The 14,981-nt window shown below is 39.7% G+C and overlaps 1 non-coding gene across 1 annotated transcript; it reads left to right on the forward strand.

The window, feature by feature from the left end:
• The first annotated feature begins 13,741 nt into the window (after nt 1-13,741).
• LOC130950050 (small nucleolar RNA R71) lies at nt 13,742-13,849 on the forward strand. Its single transcript, XR_009073512.1, has one exon. It is a non-coding gene; the product is annotated as a small nucleolar RNA R71 (small nucleolar RNA).
• Nucleotides 13,850-14,981: the final 1,132 nt, after the last annotated feature.

Raw genomic sequence — 14,981 nt, forward strand, 5'->3', positions numbered from 1 at the left:
ACTCCATCTTTGTGGTGGAAAGAACTTTGCCAAGAAGGCATTGACTAGCTTTTCCCAAGAGTCCAGGCTTTCTTTAGGTTGAGAGTCCAACCATATCCTAGCTCTGTCTCTTACAGCAAAAGGGAATAGCATCAGTCTATAGACCTCAGGGTCAACCCCATTAGTCTTGACTGTGTCACAGATTTGCAAGAATTCAGCTAAGAACTGATGAGGATCTTCCATTGGAAGTCCATGGAACTTGCAATTCTGTTGCATTAGAGAAACTAATTGAGGTTTAAGCTCAAAGTTGTTTGCTCCAATGGCAGGGATAGAGGTGCTTCTCCCATAAAAATCAGGAGTAGGTGCAGTAAAGTCACCCAGCACCTTCCTTGCATTCTTTGGCTTCTCTTAGCTTTCTCTTCAAGGTCCTTTCGGGTTCAGGGTCAGCTTCAACAAGAATGCCTTTGTCTCTGCTCCTGCTTATATGAAAGAGAAGAGAACAAGAAAATGTGGAATCCTCTATGTCACAGTATAGAGATTCCTTGAGGTGTCAGAGGAAAAGAGAAATAGAAAGAAGAAGGAGAAGAAGAATTCGAACTTTACTTAGATAAGGTTCGAATTGTGCATTGAGAAGGAGTGGTACTCCATAAATAGAAGGATGTGAGAAGGAGGGAAGTAATTTTTCGAAAATTAATTAAAATATTTTGAAAACATTTTTGAAAAACACTAATTGATTTTCGAAAAATAAAAGTGGAAAAGAAATCAAGTGATTTTTGAAAAAGATTTTGAAATTAGAAATCAAAAAGATTTGATTGAAAACTATTTTGAAAAAGATGTGGTTAAGAAGATATGATTGGTTTTAAAAAGATGTGATTGAAAAGATATGATTTGAAAACAAATTTAAAAAGATATGATTTGAAAACAATTAAAAAAAAAGATTTGATTTTAAAAATTAATGACTTGCCTAACAAGAAAAGATATGATTCAAACATGAAACCTTCCTCAACAGAAAAGGCAAAAAATGTTCAATCAAATCATTAATTGTTAGTAAGTATCTTTGAAAAAGGAAAGAAATTAATTTTGAAAACATTTGATTGAAAAGATATGATTTGAAAAAGATTTGATTTTGAAAAACTTTGAAAACTTAAAAAAAAAATTGATTTTGAAAACAAAATCTTCCCCCTAGCACCATCCTGGCGTTAAACGCCCAGAATGGTATCCATTCTGGCGTTTAACGCCCAAAATGCACCCTTTTTGGGCGTTAAACGCCCAACCAGGTACCCTGGCTGGCGTTTAAACGCCAGTCTGCCTTCTTCACTGGGCATTTTTGAATGCCCAGCTTTTTCTGTATAATTCCTCTGCAGTATGTTCTGAATCTTCAATTCTCTGTATTATTGACTTGAAAAGACACAAATAAAAAATATTTTTGGATTTTTAATAATCAAAATGCAACAAGAATCAAATAACAATGCATGCAAGACACCAAACTTAGCAGTTTGTATACTACTGACACTACATGAGACACATAAACACTCAAGTCAAGAGAATTCAAAGATCAGAGTAAGAAATCATCAAGAATTACTTGAGGATCCTTAAGACACAAGAATGAATGCATGCAATTGACACCAAACTTAAGATGAGACATTAGACTCAAGCAAGAAATATTTTTGGTTTTTATGATTTTCTAATTTTTTTGTGTTTTTCGAAAATTAAGTGAAAACATCAAAATTCTTAATGAGAATTCCAGGAATCAGTGCAATGCTAGTCTAAGACTCCGGTCCAGGAATTAGACATGGCTTCACAGCCAGCCAAGCTTTCAAAGAAAGCTTCGGTCCAAAACACTAGACATGGCCAAAGGCCAGCCAAGCCTTAGCAGATCACTGCTCCAAAAGCAAGATCAACAAGCTCTTGTGATGATAAGTTGAAACCTCGGTCCAATGAAATTAGACATGGCTTTACAGCCAGCCAGATTTCAGCAAATCATCATGAAACTCTAGAATTCATCTTCAAGAATTTCGAAAAAAATAAATGCCTAATCTAAGCAACAAGATGAACCGTCAGTTGTCCATACACAAGAACAATCCCCGGCAACGGCGCCAAAAACTTGGTGCACGAAATTGTGATCACTACTTTTCAAAACATAAACAATCCCTAGTAATGGCTCCAAAGACTTGGTGCTCAGTACCATGGCATAAACACAACTTCGCACAACTAACCAGCAAGTGCACTGGGTCGTCCAAGTAATAAACCTTACGCGAGTAAGGGTCGATCCCACGGAGATTGGTGGTATGAAGCAAGCTATGGTCACCTTGTAAATCTCAGTCAGGCAGACTCAATTGGGTATAGATGATGAATAAAGCATAAAGATAAAGATAGAGATACTTATGTATATCATTGGTGAGAGCTTCAGATAAGCGAATGAAGATGCCTTCCCTTCCGTCTCTCTGCTTTCCTACTGTCTTCATCCAATCCTTCTTACTTCTTTCCATGGCAAGCTCATGTAGGGTTTCACCGTTGTCAATGGCTACCTCCCATCCTCTCATTGGAAATACGTCCCTGATGCTCTGTCACAGCATAGGCTAACCATCTGTCAGTTCTCGGTCCGGCCGGAATAGAATCCAGTGATTCTTTTGCGTCTGTCACTAACGCCCCGCCTTTCGGAGTTTGAAGCACGTCACAGTCATTCAATCATTGAATCCTACTCAGAATACCACAGACAAGGTTAGACCTTCCGGATTCTCTTGAATGCCGCCATCAGTTCTTGCCTATACCACGAAGACTCTGATCTCACGGAATGGCTGGCTCGTTTGTCAGGCGAGCACTCGGTTGTCAGGCGATCAACCATGCATCATGCAATCAGAAATCCAAGAGATATTCACTAAGCCTCAGATGCTTGTAGAACAAGAATGGTTGTCAGTCACCTCGTTCATAGGTGAGAATGATGATGAGTGTCACGGATCATCACATTCATCAAGTTGAAGAACAAGTGATATCTTGGACAAAGAACAAGCGGAATTGAATAGAAGAACAATAGTAATTGCATTAATACTCGAGGTACAGCAGAGCTCCACACCTTAATCTATGGTGTGTAGAAACTCCACCGTTGAAAATACATAAGAACAAGGTCTAGGCATGGCCGAATGGCCAGCCTCCCAAAGTGAGTTCAATCATCAGAACATGATCAAAAGACTCCCTATCTCCAGATGTCTAATACAATAGTAAAAGGTCTTACTTATAGAAAACTAGTAGCCTAAGGTGTACAAAGATGAGTAAAAGACATAAAAATCCACTTTCGGGCCCACTTGGTGTGTGCTTGGGCTGAGCAATGAAGCATTTTCGTGTAGAGACTTGTCTTGGAGTTAAACGCCAGCTTTTATGCCAGTTTGGGCGTTTAACTCCCATTTAGGTGCCAGTTCCGGCGTTTAACGCTGGAATTTCTTGAGGTGACTTTGAACGCCGGTTTGGGCCATCAAATCTTGGGCAAAGTATGAACTATCATATATTGCTGGAAAGCCCAGGATGTCTACTTTCCAACGCCGTTGAGAGCGCGCCAATTGGGCTTCTGTAGCTCCAGAAAATCCACTTCGAGTGCAGGGAGGTCAGAATCCAACAGCATCTGCAGTCCTTTTCAGTCTCTGAATCAGATTTTTGCTCAGGTCCCTCAATTTCAGCCAGAAAATACCTGAAATCACAGAAAAACACACAAACTCATAGTAAAGTCCAGAAAAGTGAATTTTAACTAAAAACTAATAAAAATATACTAAGAACTCAACTAAAACTACTAAAAGCATACTAAAAACAATGCCAAAAAGCGTACAAATTATCCGCTCATCAAGGATCTAAAAAAATCATCAAATTGATTCTTGAAGCAAGAAAAAGCAAAAAAAAAATGAGAATAAAAAAAAAGAAAAAAAGAAGAGAAGAAGAAAAAGCAAGCAGAAAAAGCCAATAGCCCTTTAAACCAAAAGGCAAGGGTAGAAATAAAAAGTGATCCAAGGCAAAAAGAGTGTGCTTAAGAACCCTGGACACCTCTAATTGGGGACTCTAGCAAAGCTGAGTCACAATCTAAAAAGGTTCACCCAGTTTTGTGTCTGTGGCATGTATGTATCCGGTGGTAATACTGGAAGACAGAGTACTTTGGGCCACAGCCAAGACTCATAAAGTAGCTATGTTCAAGAATCATCATACTTAACTAGGAGAATCAATAACACTATCTGAATTCTGAGGTCCTATAGATGCCAATCATTCTAAACTTCAAAGGATAAAGTGAGATGCCAAAACTGTTCAGAAGCAAAAAGCTACTAGTCCCGCTCATCTAATTGGAGCTAAGTTTCATTGATATTTTGGAGTCTATAGTATGTTCTCTTCTTTTTATCCTATTTTATTTTCAGTTGCTTGGGGACAAGCAACAATTTAAGTTTGGTGTTGTGATGAGCGGATAATTTATACGCTTTTTGGCACTATTTTTAGTATGTTTTTAGTACAGTTTAGTTAGTTTTTAGTCTGTTTTTATTAGTTTTTATTTAAAATTCACTTTTCTGGGCTTTACTATGAGTTTGTGTGTTTTTCTGTGATTTCAGGTATTTTCTGGCTAAAATTGAGGGACCTGAGCAAAAATCTGATTCAGAGGCTGAAAAGGACTGCAGATGCTGTTGGATTCTGACCTCCCTGCACTCGAAGTGGATTTTCTGTAGCTACAGAAGCCCAATTGGCGCGTTCTCAATTGCGTTGGAAAGTAGACATCCTGGGCTTTCCAGCAATGTTTAATAGTTCATACTTTGCCCGAGATTTGATGGCCCAAACCGGCGTTGCAAATCAGCTTCAGAATTCCCGGCATTTAATGCCAGAACTGGCACAAAAATTGGAGTTAAATGCCCAAACTGGCATAAATGCTGGCGTTTAACTCCAGAAAAAGTCTCTACACATGAAAGCTTCAATGCTCAGCCCAAACACACACCAAGTGGACCCCGGAAGTTGATTTTTACGTCATTTACTCATTTCTGTATACCCTAGATTACTAGTTCACTATTAATAGGATCTTTTGACATTGTATCTTCACCTCATGACACTTTACACGTTTTATATTGTACCTTCTACGGCATGAGTCTCTAAACCCCATGGTTGGGGGTGAGGAGCTCTGCTGTGTCTTGATGGATTAATGCAATTACTACTGTTTTTCATTCAAACACGCTTGCTTCTATTCTAAGATATCACTTGTTCCTAAACCTGATGAATGTGATGATCCGTGACACTCATCATCATTCTCACCTATGAACGTGTGCCTGATAACCACCTCCGTTCTACCTTAGATTGAGTAGATATCTCTTGGATTCCTTAATCAGAATCTTCATGGTATAAGCTAGAATTGATGGCGGCATTCAAGAGAATCCGGAAGGTCTAAACCTTGTCTGTGGTATTCTGAGTAGGATTCAAGGATTGAATGACTGTGACGAGCTTCAAACTCCTGAAGGCTGGGCGTTAGTGACAGACGCAAAAGAATCACTGGATTCTATTCCAACCTGATTGAGAACCGACAGATGATTAGCCGTGCTGTGACAGAGCGCGCTGAACATTTTCACTGAGAGGATGGGAGGTCGCCATTGACAACGGTGAAACCCTACATACAGCTTGCCATGGAAGGAGCCTTGCGTGCTTGAAGAAGAAGACAGTAGGAAAGCAGAGATTCGAAAGATAGAGCATCTCCAAAACCTCAACCTGTTCTCCATTACTGCAAAACAAGTATTTATTTCATGTTCTTCTACTTTTCACAATTAAACCTGAGAATTATTGATATCCTGAATAAGAGTTACAAGATAACCATAGCTTGCTTCAAGCCGACAATCTCCGTGGGATCGACCCCTTACTCACGTAAGGTATTACTTGGACGACCCAGTGCACTTGCTGGTTAGTTGTGCGGGATTGCAAAAGTGTGATTGCAATTTTGTGCACCATCGCACGAGCTACTTCTTCTCTCCGTGGCTGCTACTTCTGCTTCTTTCGCCGCTGCCGTTGCCGCTGCTGCCGCCGCTTGCGTCGCACAATCTCTCTCTGTTATACCTTGCGTCGCACGAGATTCCTCTGCCGCCGCTCTCGTTGCGTCTACTCCCATCGTCGCAGAGAGATCTTTTTCGTCGCTCTCATCGCATCTGCTCCCTCTGGCGCCTCTTCCATCTAATCTCAACTCACTCTCTCAATTCTTCTCATAACCATCTCAAATTTCAGGTATATATATCTTGACCTTGTGATTCTGTTCTTCATGATAAACCTTAGGGCTCAATTTTTCTGTGCCAATTTTAGGTTTATCATACTCTACTTTTGTGCTTTGTTTGAATCTGCGTGTTTACTCTGATTTTGATGAATTTTTTTTTCTGCAATCGAAGCTTTTTTTTACCTAAAATTCATGGTAGGCCATTGCTTTCGACCGAAGGCTCTTTCACTTATTATCATTTGCTTGGATGAACATTGAATCTATTTTGTTCTGCTCTGTTCAAGTAATTTGTAATTCAATTTGAGTTATTTATTTGATAATTATTTACAACTTTTATTGTATGAAGAAAGATAGGCACAGCAAGATTCACACATCTCAGGGGTTGAGAGACAGAAGGATGAGGCTTTCAAGCAAAATATCGCGCAAGTTCTTTGATCTTCAGGACATGCTGGAGTTCGACAAGTCTAACAACACGCTCGAATGGCTTTTCACCAGTATCTGAGTTTCTAGTTTTGCAGGTAAAAGAAAAGGCACAACAACTTGCTCGATTTTTTGAAACAGTTGAGGCTTTCAAGGTGAAGTGGAAAGGTGGTAAAGGAAAACTAATTTTTGGAAGGTGAGGCTTGTTTAGTGCAATTTTGAGCCGTTGATTTATGCTCTATATAGATTATGCATCTAAATTTGTTTGTTATTCAGTGTTACAACTCAAGATCTTGTTGACATTATGCTTCTAAATTTGCTTTTTAATTTTCGATATCTTCACTCTTAATGATGGATCTGTAACGCTTTTACTCAAGGTTAGGGTTTAAGCTCTCTTTCGTGCATACTACTTGTTCTTATTTCTGCTTGAACTCATATTAATTTCCATACGCAGCCTACAAATCCTCGTGTTAGAGCTAATGTGTTGTACATGAGCCCCAAATTCTCTCTCCTTCTCTCTCCTTATGTGTACCTTGAAAACGGACTATTGCTAAACTTTTCTAGGTAGATGTAGAATGGAAGATGTAATATTATGATCTATTCTTTCAGCGTTGCATAGTTTCACAACGACAATGCATTTATTGCTTCATCTTTTTTAATTACCATCTTTTTTAATGTTATCTTTCGCTGAGTAATTATTTTTTTCTTTACTATTTTTTACCAAGTAATTTGATATTCATGTAGACTTGCATGATACAGAAAGGCTGTCAAAAATACTTTATTCCATATTTTGATAAAGGTAAATTACCTTAGATGGTTTATTTGTTTAAAGATAGTTGTTGCACCCTCTTCTCTTTGTTGTTTGTTTTGTTATTGGCATTCTGACGTGTGTCCATTAGCAATCTGGTTACAGAACTCTACTGGTGCACGAAATTGTGATCATCAATGGTGCCATCAACATGGTACGCTCAATTGCAATCTCAACTCTTTATCACAACTTCGCACAACTAACCAGCAAGTGCACTGGGTCGTCCAAGTAATAAACCTTACGCGAGTAAGGGTCGATCCCACGGAGATTGTTGGTATGAAGCAAGCTATGGTCATCTTGTAAATCTCAGTCAGGCAGATTCAAATGGTTATGGATGATTTATGAATAAAACATAAAATAAGGATAGAGATACTTATGTAATTCATTGGTGAGAATTTCAGATAAGCGTATGGAAATGCTTTGTCCCTTTCGTCTCTCTGCTTTCCTACTGTCTTCATCCAATCCTTCTTACTCCTTTCCATGGCAAGCTGTATGTTGGGCATCACCGTTGTCAGTGGCTACAGTCCCGTCCTCTCAGTGAAAATGTTCAACGCGCTCTGTCACAGCACGGGTAATCATCTATCGGTTCTCAATCAGGTTGGAATAGAATCCATTGATTCTTTTGCGTCTGTCACTAACGCCTAGCCTTCAGGAGTTTGAAGCTCGTCACAGTCATTCAATCCTTGAATCCTACTCAGAATACCACAGACAAGGTTTAGACCTTCCGGATTCTCTTGAATGCCGCCATCAATTCTAGCTTATACCACGAAGATTCTGATTAAGGAATCTAAGAGATATCCACTCAGTCTAAGGTAGAACGGAGGTGGTTGTCAGGTGCACATTCATAGGTGAGAATGATGATGAGTGTCACGGATCATCACATTCATCAAGTTGAGGAACAAGTGATATCCTAGAACAAGAATAAGCTGAATCAAATAGAAGAACAATAGTAATTGCATTAACACTCGAGGTACAGCAGAGCTCCACACCTTAATCTATGGTGTGTAGAAGCTCCACCGTTGAAAATACATAAGAACAAGGTCTAGGCATGGCCGAATGGCCAGACCCCAAAATGTGATCTAAGATAGCATAGGACTGATCAAAGATTTTAAATACAATAGCAAAAGGTCCTATTTGTAGAGAACTAGTAGCTTAGGGTTTACAAAGATGAGTAAATGACATAAAAATTCACTTCCGGGCCCACTTGGTGTGTGCTTGGGCTGAACATTGAAGCTTTCATATGTAGAGACTTTTCTTGGAGTTAAACGCCAGCTTTTGTGCCAGTTTGGGCGTTTAACTCCCATTCTTGTGCCAGTTCCGGCGTTTAACGCCGGGTAGTTTTGAGCTGATTTGGAACACCAGTTTGGGCCATCAAATCTCGGGCAAAGTATGGACTATTATACATTTTTGGAAAGCCCAGGATGTCTACTTTCCAACGCAGTTGAGAGCGCGCCGATTGGGCTTCTGTAGCTCCAAAAATTCCACTTCGAGTGCAGGGAGGTCAGAATCCAACAGCATCTGCAGTCCTTTTCAGCCTCTGAATCAGATTTTTGCTCAGGTCCCTCAATTTCAGCCAGAAAATATCTAAAATCACAAAAAAACACACAAACTCATAGTAAAGCCCAGAAAAGTGAATTTTAACTAAAAACTAATAAAAATATAATAAAAACTAACTAAAATATACTAAAAACATACTAAAAACAATGCCAAAAAGCGTATAAATTATCCGCTCATCACAACACCAAACTTAAATTGTTGCTTGTCCCCAAGCAACTGAAAATCAAATAAGATAAAAAGAAGAGAATATGCAATGAATTCCAAAAACATCTATGAAGATCAGTATTAATTAGATGAGCGGGGCTTTTAGCTTTTTGCCTCTGAATAGTTTTGGCATCTCACTCTATCCTTTGAAATTCAGAATGATTGGCTTCTATAGGAACTCAGAATCCAGATAATGTTATTGATTCTCCTAGTTAAGTTTGATGATTCTTGAACACAGCTACTTTATGAGTCTTGGCCGTGGCCCAAAGCACTCTGTCTTCCAGTATTACCACCGAATACATACATGCCACAGACACATAATTGGGTGAACCTTTTCAGATTGTGACTCAGCTTTTCTAGAGTCCCCAATTAGAGGTGTCCAGGGTTCTTAAGCACGCTCTTTTTGCCTTGGATCATGACTTTATTATTTTTTTTCTTTTTCTTTTTCCCTTTTTTTTCATTTTTTTGTATTCCCTGCTTTTTCTTGCTTCAAGAATCATTTTTATGATTTTTCATATCCTCAGTAACATGTCTCCTTTTTCATCATTCTTTCAAGAGCCAACATTCATGAACAACAAATTCAAAAGACATATGCACTGTTCAAGCATACATTCAGAAATCAAAGGCATTGCCACCACATCAAAATAATTAATCTGTTATAAAATTCAAAATTCATGCAATTCTTCTCTTTTTCAATTAAGAACATTTTTCATTTAAGAAAGGTGATAGATTCATAGGACATTCATAACTTTAAGGCATAGACACTAAGACACTAATGATCATAAGACACAAACATAGATAAACATAAGCATGATTTTTCGAAAAACAGGAAAATAAAGGACAAGGAAATTAAAGAACGGGTCCACCTTAGTGATGGCGGCTTGTTCTTCCTCTTGAAGATCTTATGGAGTGCTTGAGCTCCTCAATGTCTCTTCCTTGCCTTTGTTGCTCCTCTCTTATGATTCTTTGATCTTCTCTAATTTCATGGAGGAGGATGGAATGTTCTTGGTGCTCCACCCTTAGTTGTCCCATGTTGGAACTCAATTCTCCTAGGGAGGTGTTGATTTGCTCCCAATAGTTTTGTGGAGGAAAGTGCATCCCTTGAGGTATCTCAGGAATTTCATGATGAGTGGGATCTTTTGTTTGCTCCATCCTTTTCTTAGTGATGGGCTTGTCCTCATCAATGAGGATGTCTCCCTCTATGTCAATTCTAACTGAATAACAGAGGTGACAAATGAGATGAGGAAAGGCTAACCTTGCCAAGGTAGAGGACTTGTCCGCCACCTTATAAAGTTCTTAGGCTATAACCTCATGAACTTCTACTTCCTTTCCAATTATGATGCTATGAATCATGATGGCCCGGTCTATAGTAACTTCAGACCGGTTGCTAGTGGGAATGATTGAGCGTTGGATAAACTCCAACCATCCCCTAGCCACGGGCTTGAGGTCATGCCTTCTCAGTTGAACCGGCTTCCATCTTGAATCTTTCTTCCATTGAACGCCCTCTTCACAAATGTCTATGAGGACTTGGTCCAACCTTTGATCAAAGTTGACCCTTCTAGTGTAAGGGTGTTCATCTCCTTGCATCATAGGCAAGTTGAATGCCAACCTTACATTTTTCGGACTAAAATCTAAGCATTTCCCCCGAACCATTGTAAGCCAATTCTTTGGGTCCGGGTTCACACTTTGATCATGGTTCTTGGTGATCCATGCATTGGCATAGAACTCTTGAACCATTAAGATTCCGACTTGTTGAATGGGATTGGTAAGAATTTCCCAACCTCTTCTTCGGATCTCATGTCGGATCTCTGGATGTTCACTCTTTTTGAGTTTGAAAGGGACCTCGGGAATCACCTTCTTCATGGCCACAACTTCATAAAAGTGGTCTTGATGCACCCTTGAGATGAATCTCTCCATCTCCCATGACTCGGAGGTGGAAGCTTTTGCCTTCCCTTTCCTCTTTCTAGAGGTTTCTCCGGCCTTAGGTGCCATAGATGGTTATGGAAAAACAAAAAGCAATGCTTTTACCACACCAAACTTAGAAGATTTGCTCGTCCTCGAGCAAAAGAAGAAAGAAGAGAGTAAAAGAAGAAGAAATGGAGGAGATGGAGGAGGCTTTGTGGTTCGGCCAAGGGGGAGAAGTAGTGTGTAGGTTGTGTGAAAATGAGGTGGTGAAGATGGGTTTATATAGGGGTGGAGAGAGGGGTAGGGTTCGGTCATGTATGGGTGGGTTTGGAAGGGAAAGTGGTTTGAATTTGAATGGTGAGGTAGGTGGGGTTTTATGAAGGGTGGATGTGAGTGGTGAAGAGAATGGTAGGATTTGATAGGTGAGGGGTTTTTGGGGAAGTGGTGTTGAGGTGATTGGTGAATGGGTGAAGAAGAGAGAGAGTGGTGTGGTAGGTGGGGATCCTGTGGGATCCACAGATCCTGAGGTGTCAAGAAAAATTCATCCCTGCACCAAGTGGCGAGCAAAAATGCTCTTTATGCCAATTCTGGCGTTAAACGCCGGGCTGGTGCCCATTTCTGGCGTTTAACGCCAGCTTCTTGCCCTTTCCTGGCGTTTAACGCCAGTCTGGTGCCCCTTTCTGGCGTTAAACGCCCAGAATGGTGCCAGACTGGGCGTTAAACGCCCATTTGCTGCCCTTACTGGCGTTTAAACGCCAGCAAGGTTTTCCTCCAGGGTGTGCTATTTTTCTTTCTATTTTTCATTCTGTTTTTGCTTTTTCAATTGATTTTGTGACTTTCCATGATCATCAACCTACAGAAAACATAAAATAACAAAGGAAAATAGATAAATATAACATTGGGTTGCCTCCCAACAAGCGCTTCTTTAATGTCAGTAGCTTGACAGTGGGCTCTCATGGAACCTTACAGATACTCAGAGCAATGTTGGAACCTCCCAACACCAAACTTAGAGTTTGAATGTGGGGGTTCAACACCAAACTTAGAAGTTGGTTGTGGCCTCCCAAAACCAAACTTAGAGTTTGACTGTGGGGGCTCTGTTTGGCTCTGTTTTGAGAGAAGCTCTTCATGCTTCCTCTCCATGGTAACAGAGGGATATCCTTGAGCCTTAAACACAAGGGATTCTTCATTCACTTGAATGATCAATTCTCCTCTGTCAACATCAATCACAGCCTTTGCTGTGGCTAGGAAGGGTCTGCCAAGGATGATGGATTCATCCATGCACTGTCCAGTCTCTAGGACTATGAAATCAGCAGGGATGTAATGGTCTTCAACCTTTACCAGAACATCCTCTACAAGTCCATAAGCTTGTTTTCTTGAATTGTCTCCCATCTCTAGTGAGATTCTTGCAGCTTGTACCTCAAAGATCCCTAGCTTCTCCATTACAGAGAGAGGCATGAGGTTTATACTTGACCCTAAGTCACACAGAGCCTTCTTAAAGGTCATGGTGCTTATGGTACAAGGTATTAAAAACTTCCCAAGATCTTGTCTCTTTTGAGGTAATTTCTGCCTAGTCAAGTTATCCAGTTCATTGGTGAGCAAAGGGGGTTCATCCTTCCAAGTCTCATTACCAAATAACTTGTCATTTAGCTTCATGATTGCTCTAAGGTACTTAGCAACTTGCTCTTCAGTGACATCTTCATCCTCTTCAGAGGAAGAATACTCATCAGAGCTCATGAATGGCAAAAGTAAATCCAATGGAATCTCTATGGTCTCATTATGAGCCTCAGATTCCAATGGTTCCTCATTAGGGAACTCATTGGAGGCCAGTGGACGTCCATTTAGGTCTTCCTCAGTGGCGATCACTGCATCTTCCTCCTCTCCAAGTTTGGCCATGTGGGTCATGTTAATGGCCTTGCATTCTCCTTTTGAATTCTCTTCTGTATTGCTTGGAAGAGTACTAGGAGGGAGTTTAGTAATTTTCTTGCTCAGCTGTCCCACTTGTGCCTCCAAATTCCTAATGGAGGACCTTGTTTCAGTCATGAAACTTTGAGTGGTTTGATCAGATCAAAGACCATGGTTGCTAAGTCAGAGTAGCTCTGCTTAGAATTCTCTGTCTGTTGCTGAGAAGATGATGGAAAAGGCTTGCCATTGCTAAACCTGTTTCTTCCACCATTATTGTTGTTGAAACCTTGTTGAGGTCTCTGTTGATCCTTCCATGAGAGATTTGGATGATTTCTCCATGAAGGATTATAGGTGTTTCCATAGGGTTCTCCCATGTAGTTCACCTCTTCCATTGAAGGGTTCTCAGGATCATAAGCTTCTTCTTCAGATGAAGCATCCTTAGTACTGCCTGGTGCAGCTTGCATTCCAGACAAACTTTGAGAAATCATATTGACTTGCTGAGTCAATATTTTGTTCTGAGCCAATATGGCATTCAGAGTATCAATCTCAAGAACTCCTTTCTTCTGATTCGTTCTATTGTTCACAGGATTCCTTTCAGAAGTGTACATGAATTGGTTATTTGCAACCATTTCAATGAGCTCTTGAGCTTCTGCAGGCGTCTTCTTTAGATGAAGAGATCCTTCAGCAGAGCTGTCCAATGACATTTTGGACAGTTCAGACAGACCATCATAGAAGATACCTATGATGCTCCATTCAGAAAGCATGTCAGAAGGACACTTTCTGATCAATTGTTTGTATCTTTCCCAAGCTTCATAGAGGGATTCACCTTCCTTCTGTCTGAAGGTTTGGACTTCCACTCTAAGCTTACTCAATTTTTGAGGTGGAAAGAACTTTGCCAAGAAGGCATTGACTAGCTTTTCCCAAGAGTTCAGGCTTTCTATAGGTTGTGAGTCCAACCAAATCCTAGCTCTGTCTCTTACAGCAAAAGGGAATAGCATAAGTCTGTAGACCTCAGGGTCAACCCCATTGGTCTTGACAGTGTCACAGATTTGCAAGAATTCAGCTAAAAACTGAAGAGGATCTTCCAATGGAAGTCCATGGAACTTGCAATTCTGTTGCATTAGAGAAACTAATTGAGGCTTAAGCTCAAAGTTGTTTGCTCCAATGGCAGGGATAGAGATGCTTCTCCCATAGAAGTTGGGAGTAGGTGCAGTAAAGTCACCCAGCACCTTCCTTGCATTGTTGGCATTGTTGTTGTTTTCGGCTGCCATGTCTTCTTCTTGTTTGAAGATTTCTATTAGGTCCTCTACAGAGAGTTGTGCCTTAGCTTCTCTTAGCTTTCGCTTCAAGGTCCTTTCAGGTTCAGGGTCAGCCTCAACAAGAATGCTTTTGTCTTTGCTCCTGCTCATATGAAAGAGAAGAGAACAAGAAAATATGGAATCCTCTATGTCATAGTATAGAGATTCCTTGAGGTGTCAGAGGAAAAGAAAAATAGAAGGAAGAGGTAGAAGAATTCAAACTTGTCAAGTAAGATAGAGTTCGAATTGTGCATTGAGGAGGAGTGTTAGTCCATAAATAGAAGGATGTGAGAAGAGGGGAAGAAATTTTTGAAAATAAATTAAAAAGATTTTAAAAACATTTTGAAAAAAATACTAATTGATTTTCGAAAACTAAGAGTGGAAAAGAAATCAAGTGATTTTTGAAAAAGATTTTGAAATAAGAAATTAAAAAGATATGATTGAAAACTATTTTCAAAAAGATGTGATTAAGAAGATATGATTGAAAAGTTATGGTTTTAAAAAGATGTGATTGAAAAGATATAATTGAAAAACAATTTAAAAAGATTTGATTTTAAAAATTAATGACCTGCCTAACAAGAAAGATATGATTCAAACATTAAACCTTTCTCAACAGAAAAGGCAACATACTTGACATGTTGAATCAAATCATTAATTGATGGCAAGTATCTTTGAAAATGGAAAGAAATTGATTTTTAAA

This window comes from Arachis stenosperma, chromosome 1, assembly GCF_014773155.1.
Source record: "Arachis stenosperma cultivar V10309 chromosome 1, arast.V10309.gnm1.PFL2, whole genome shotgun sequence".
In the NCBI taxonomy this organism is placed as follows: Eukaryota; Viridiplantae; Streptophyta; class Magnoliopsida; order Fabales; family Fabaceae; genus Arachis; species Arachis stenosperma.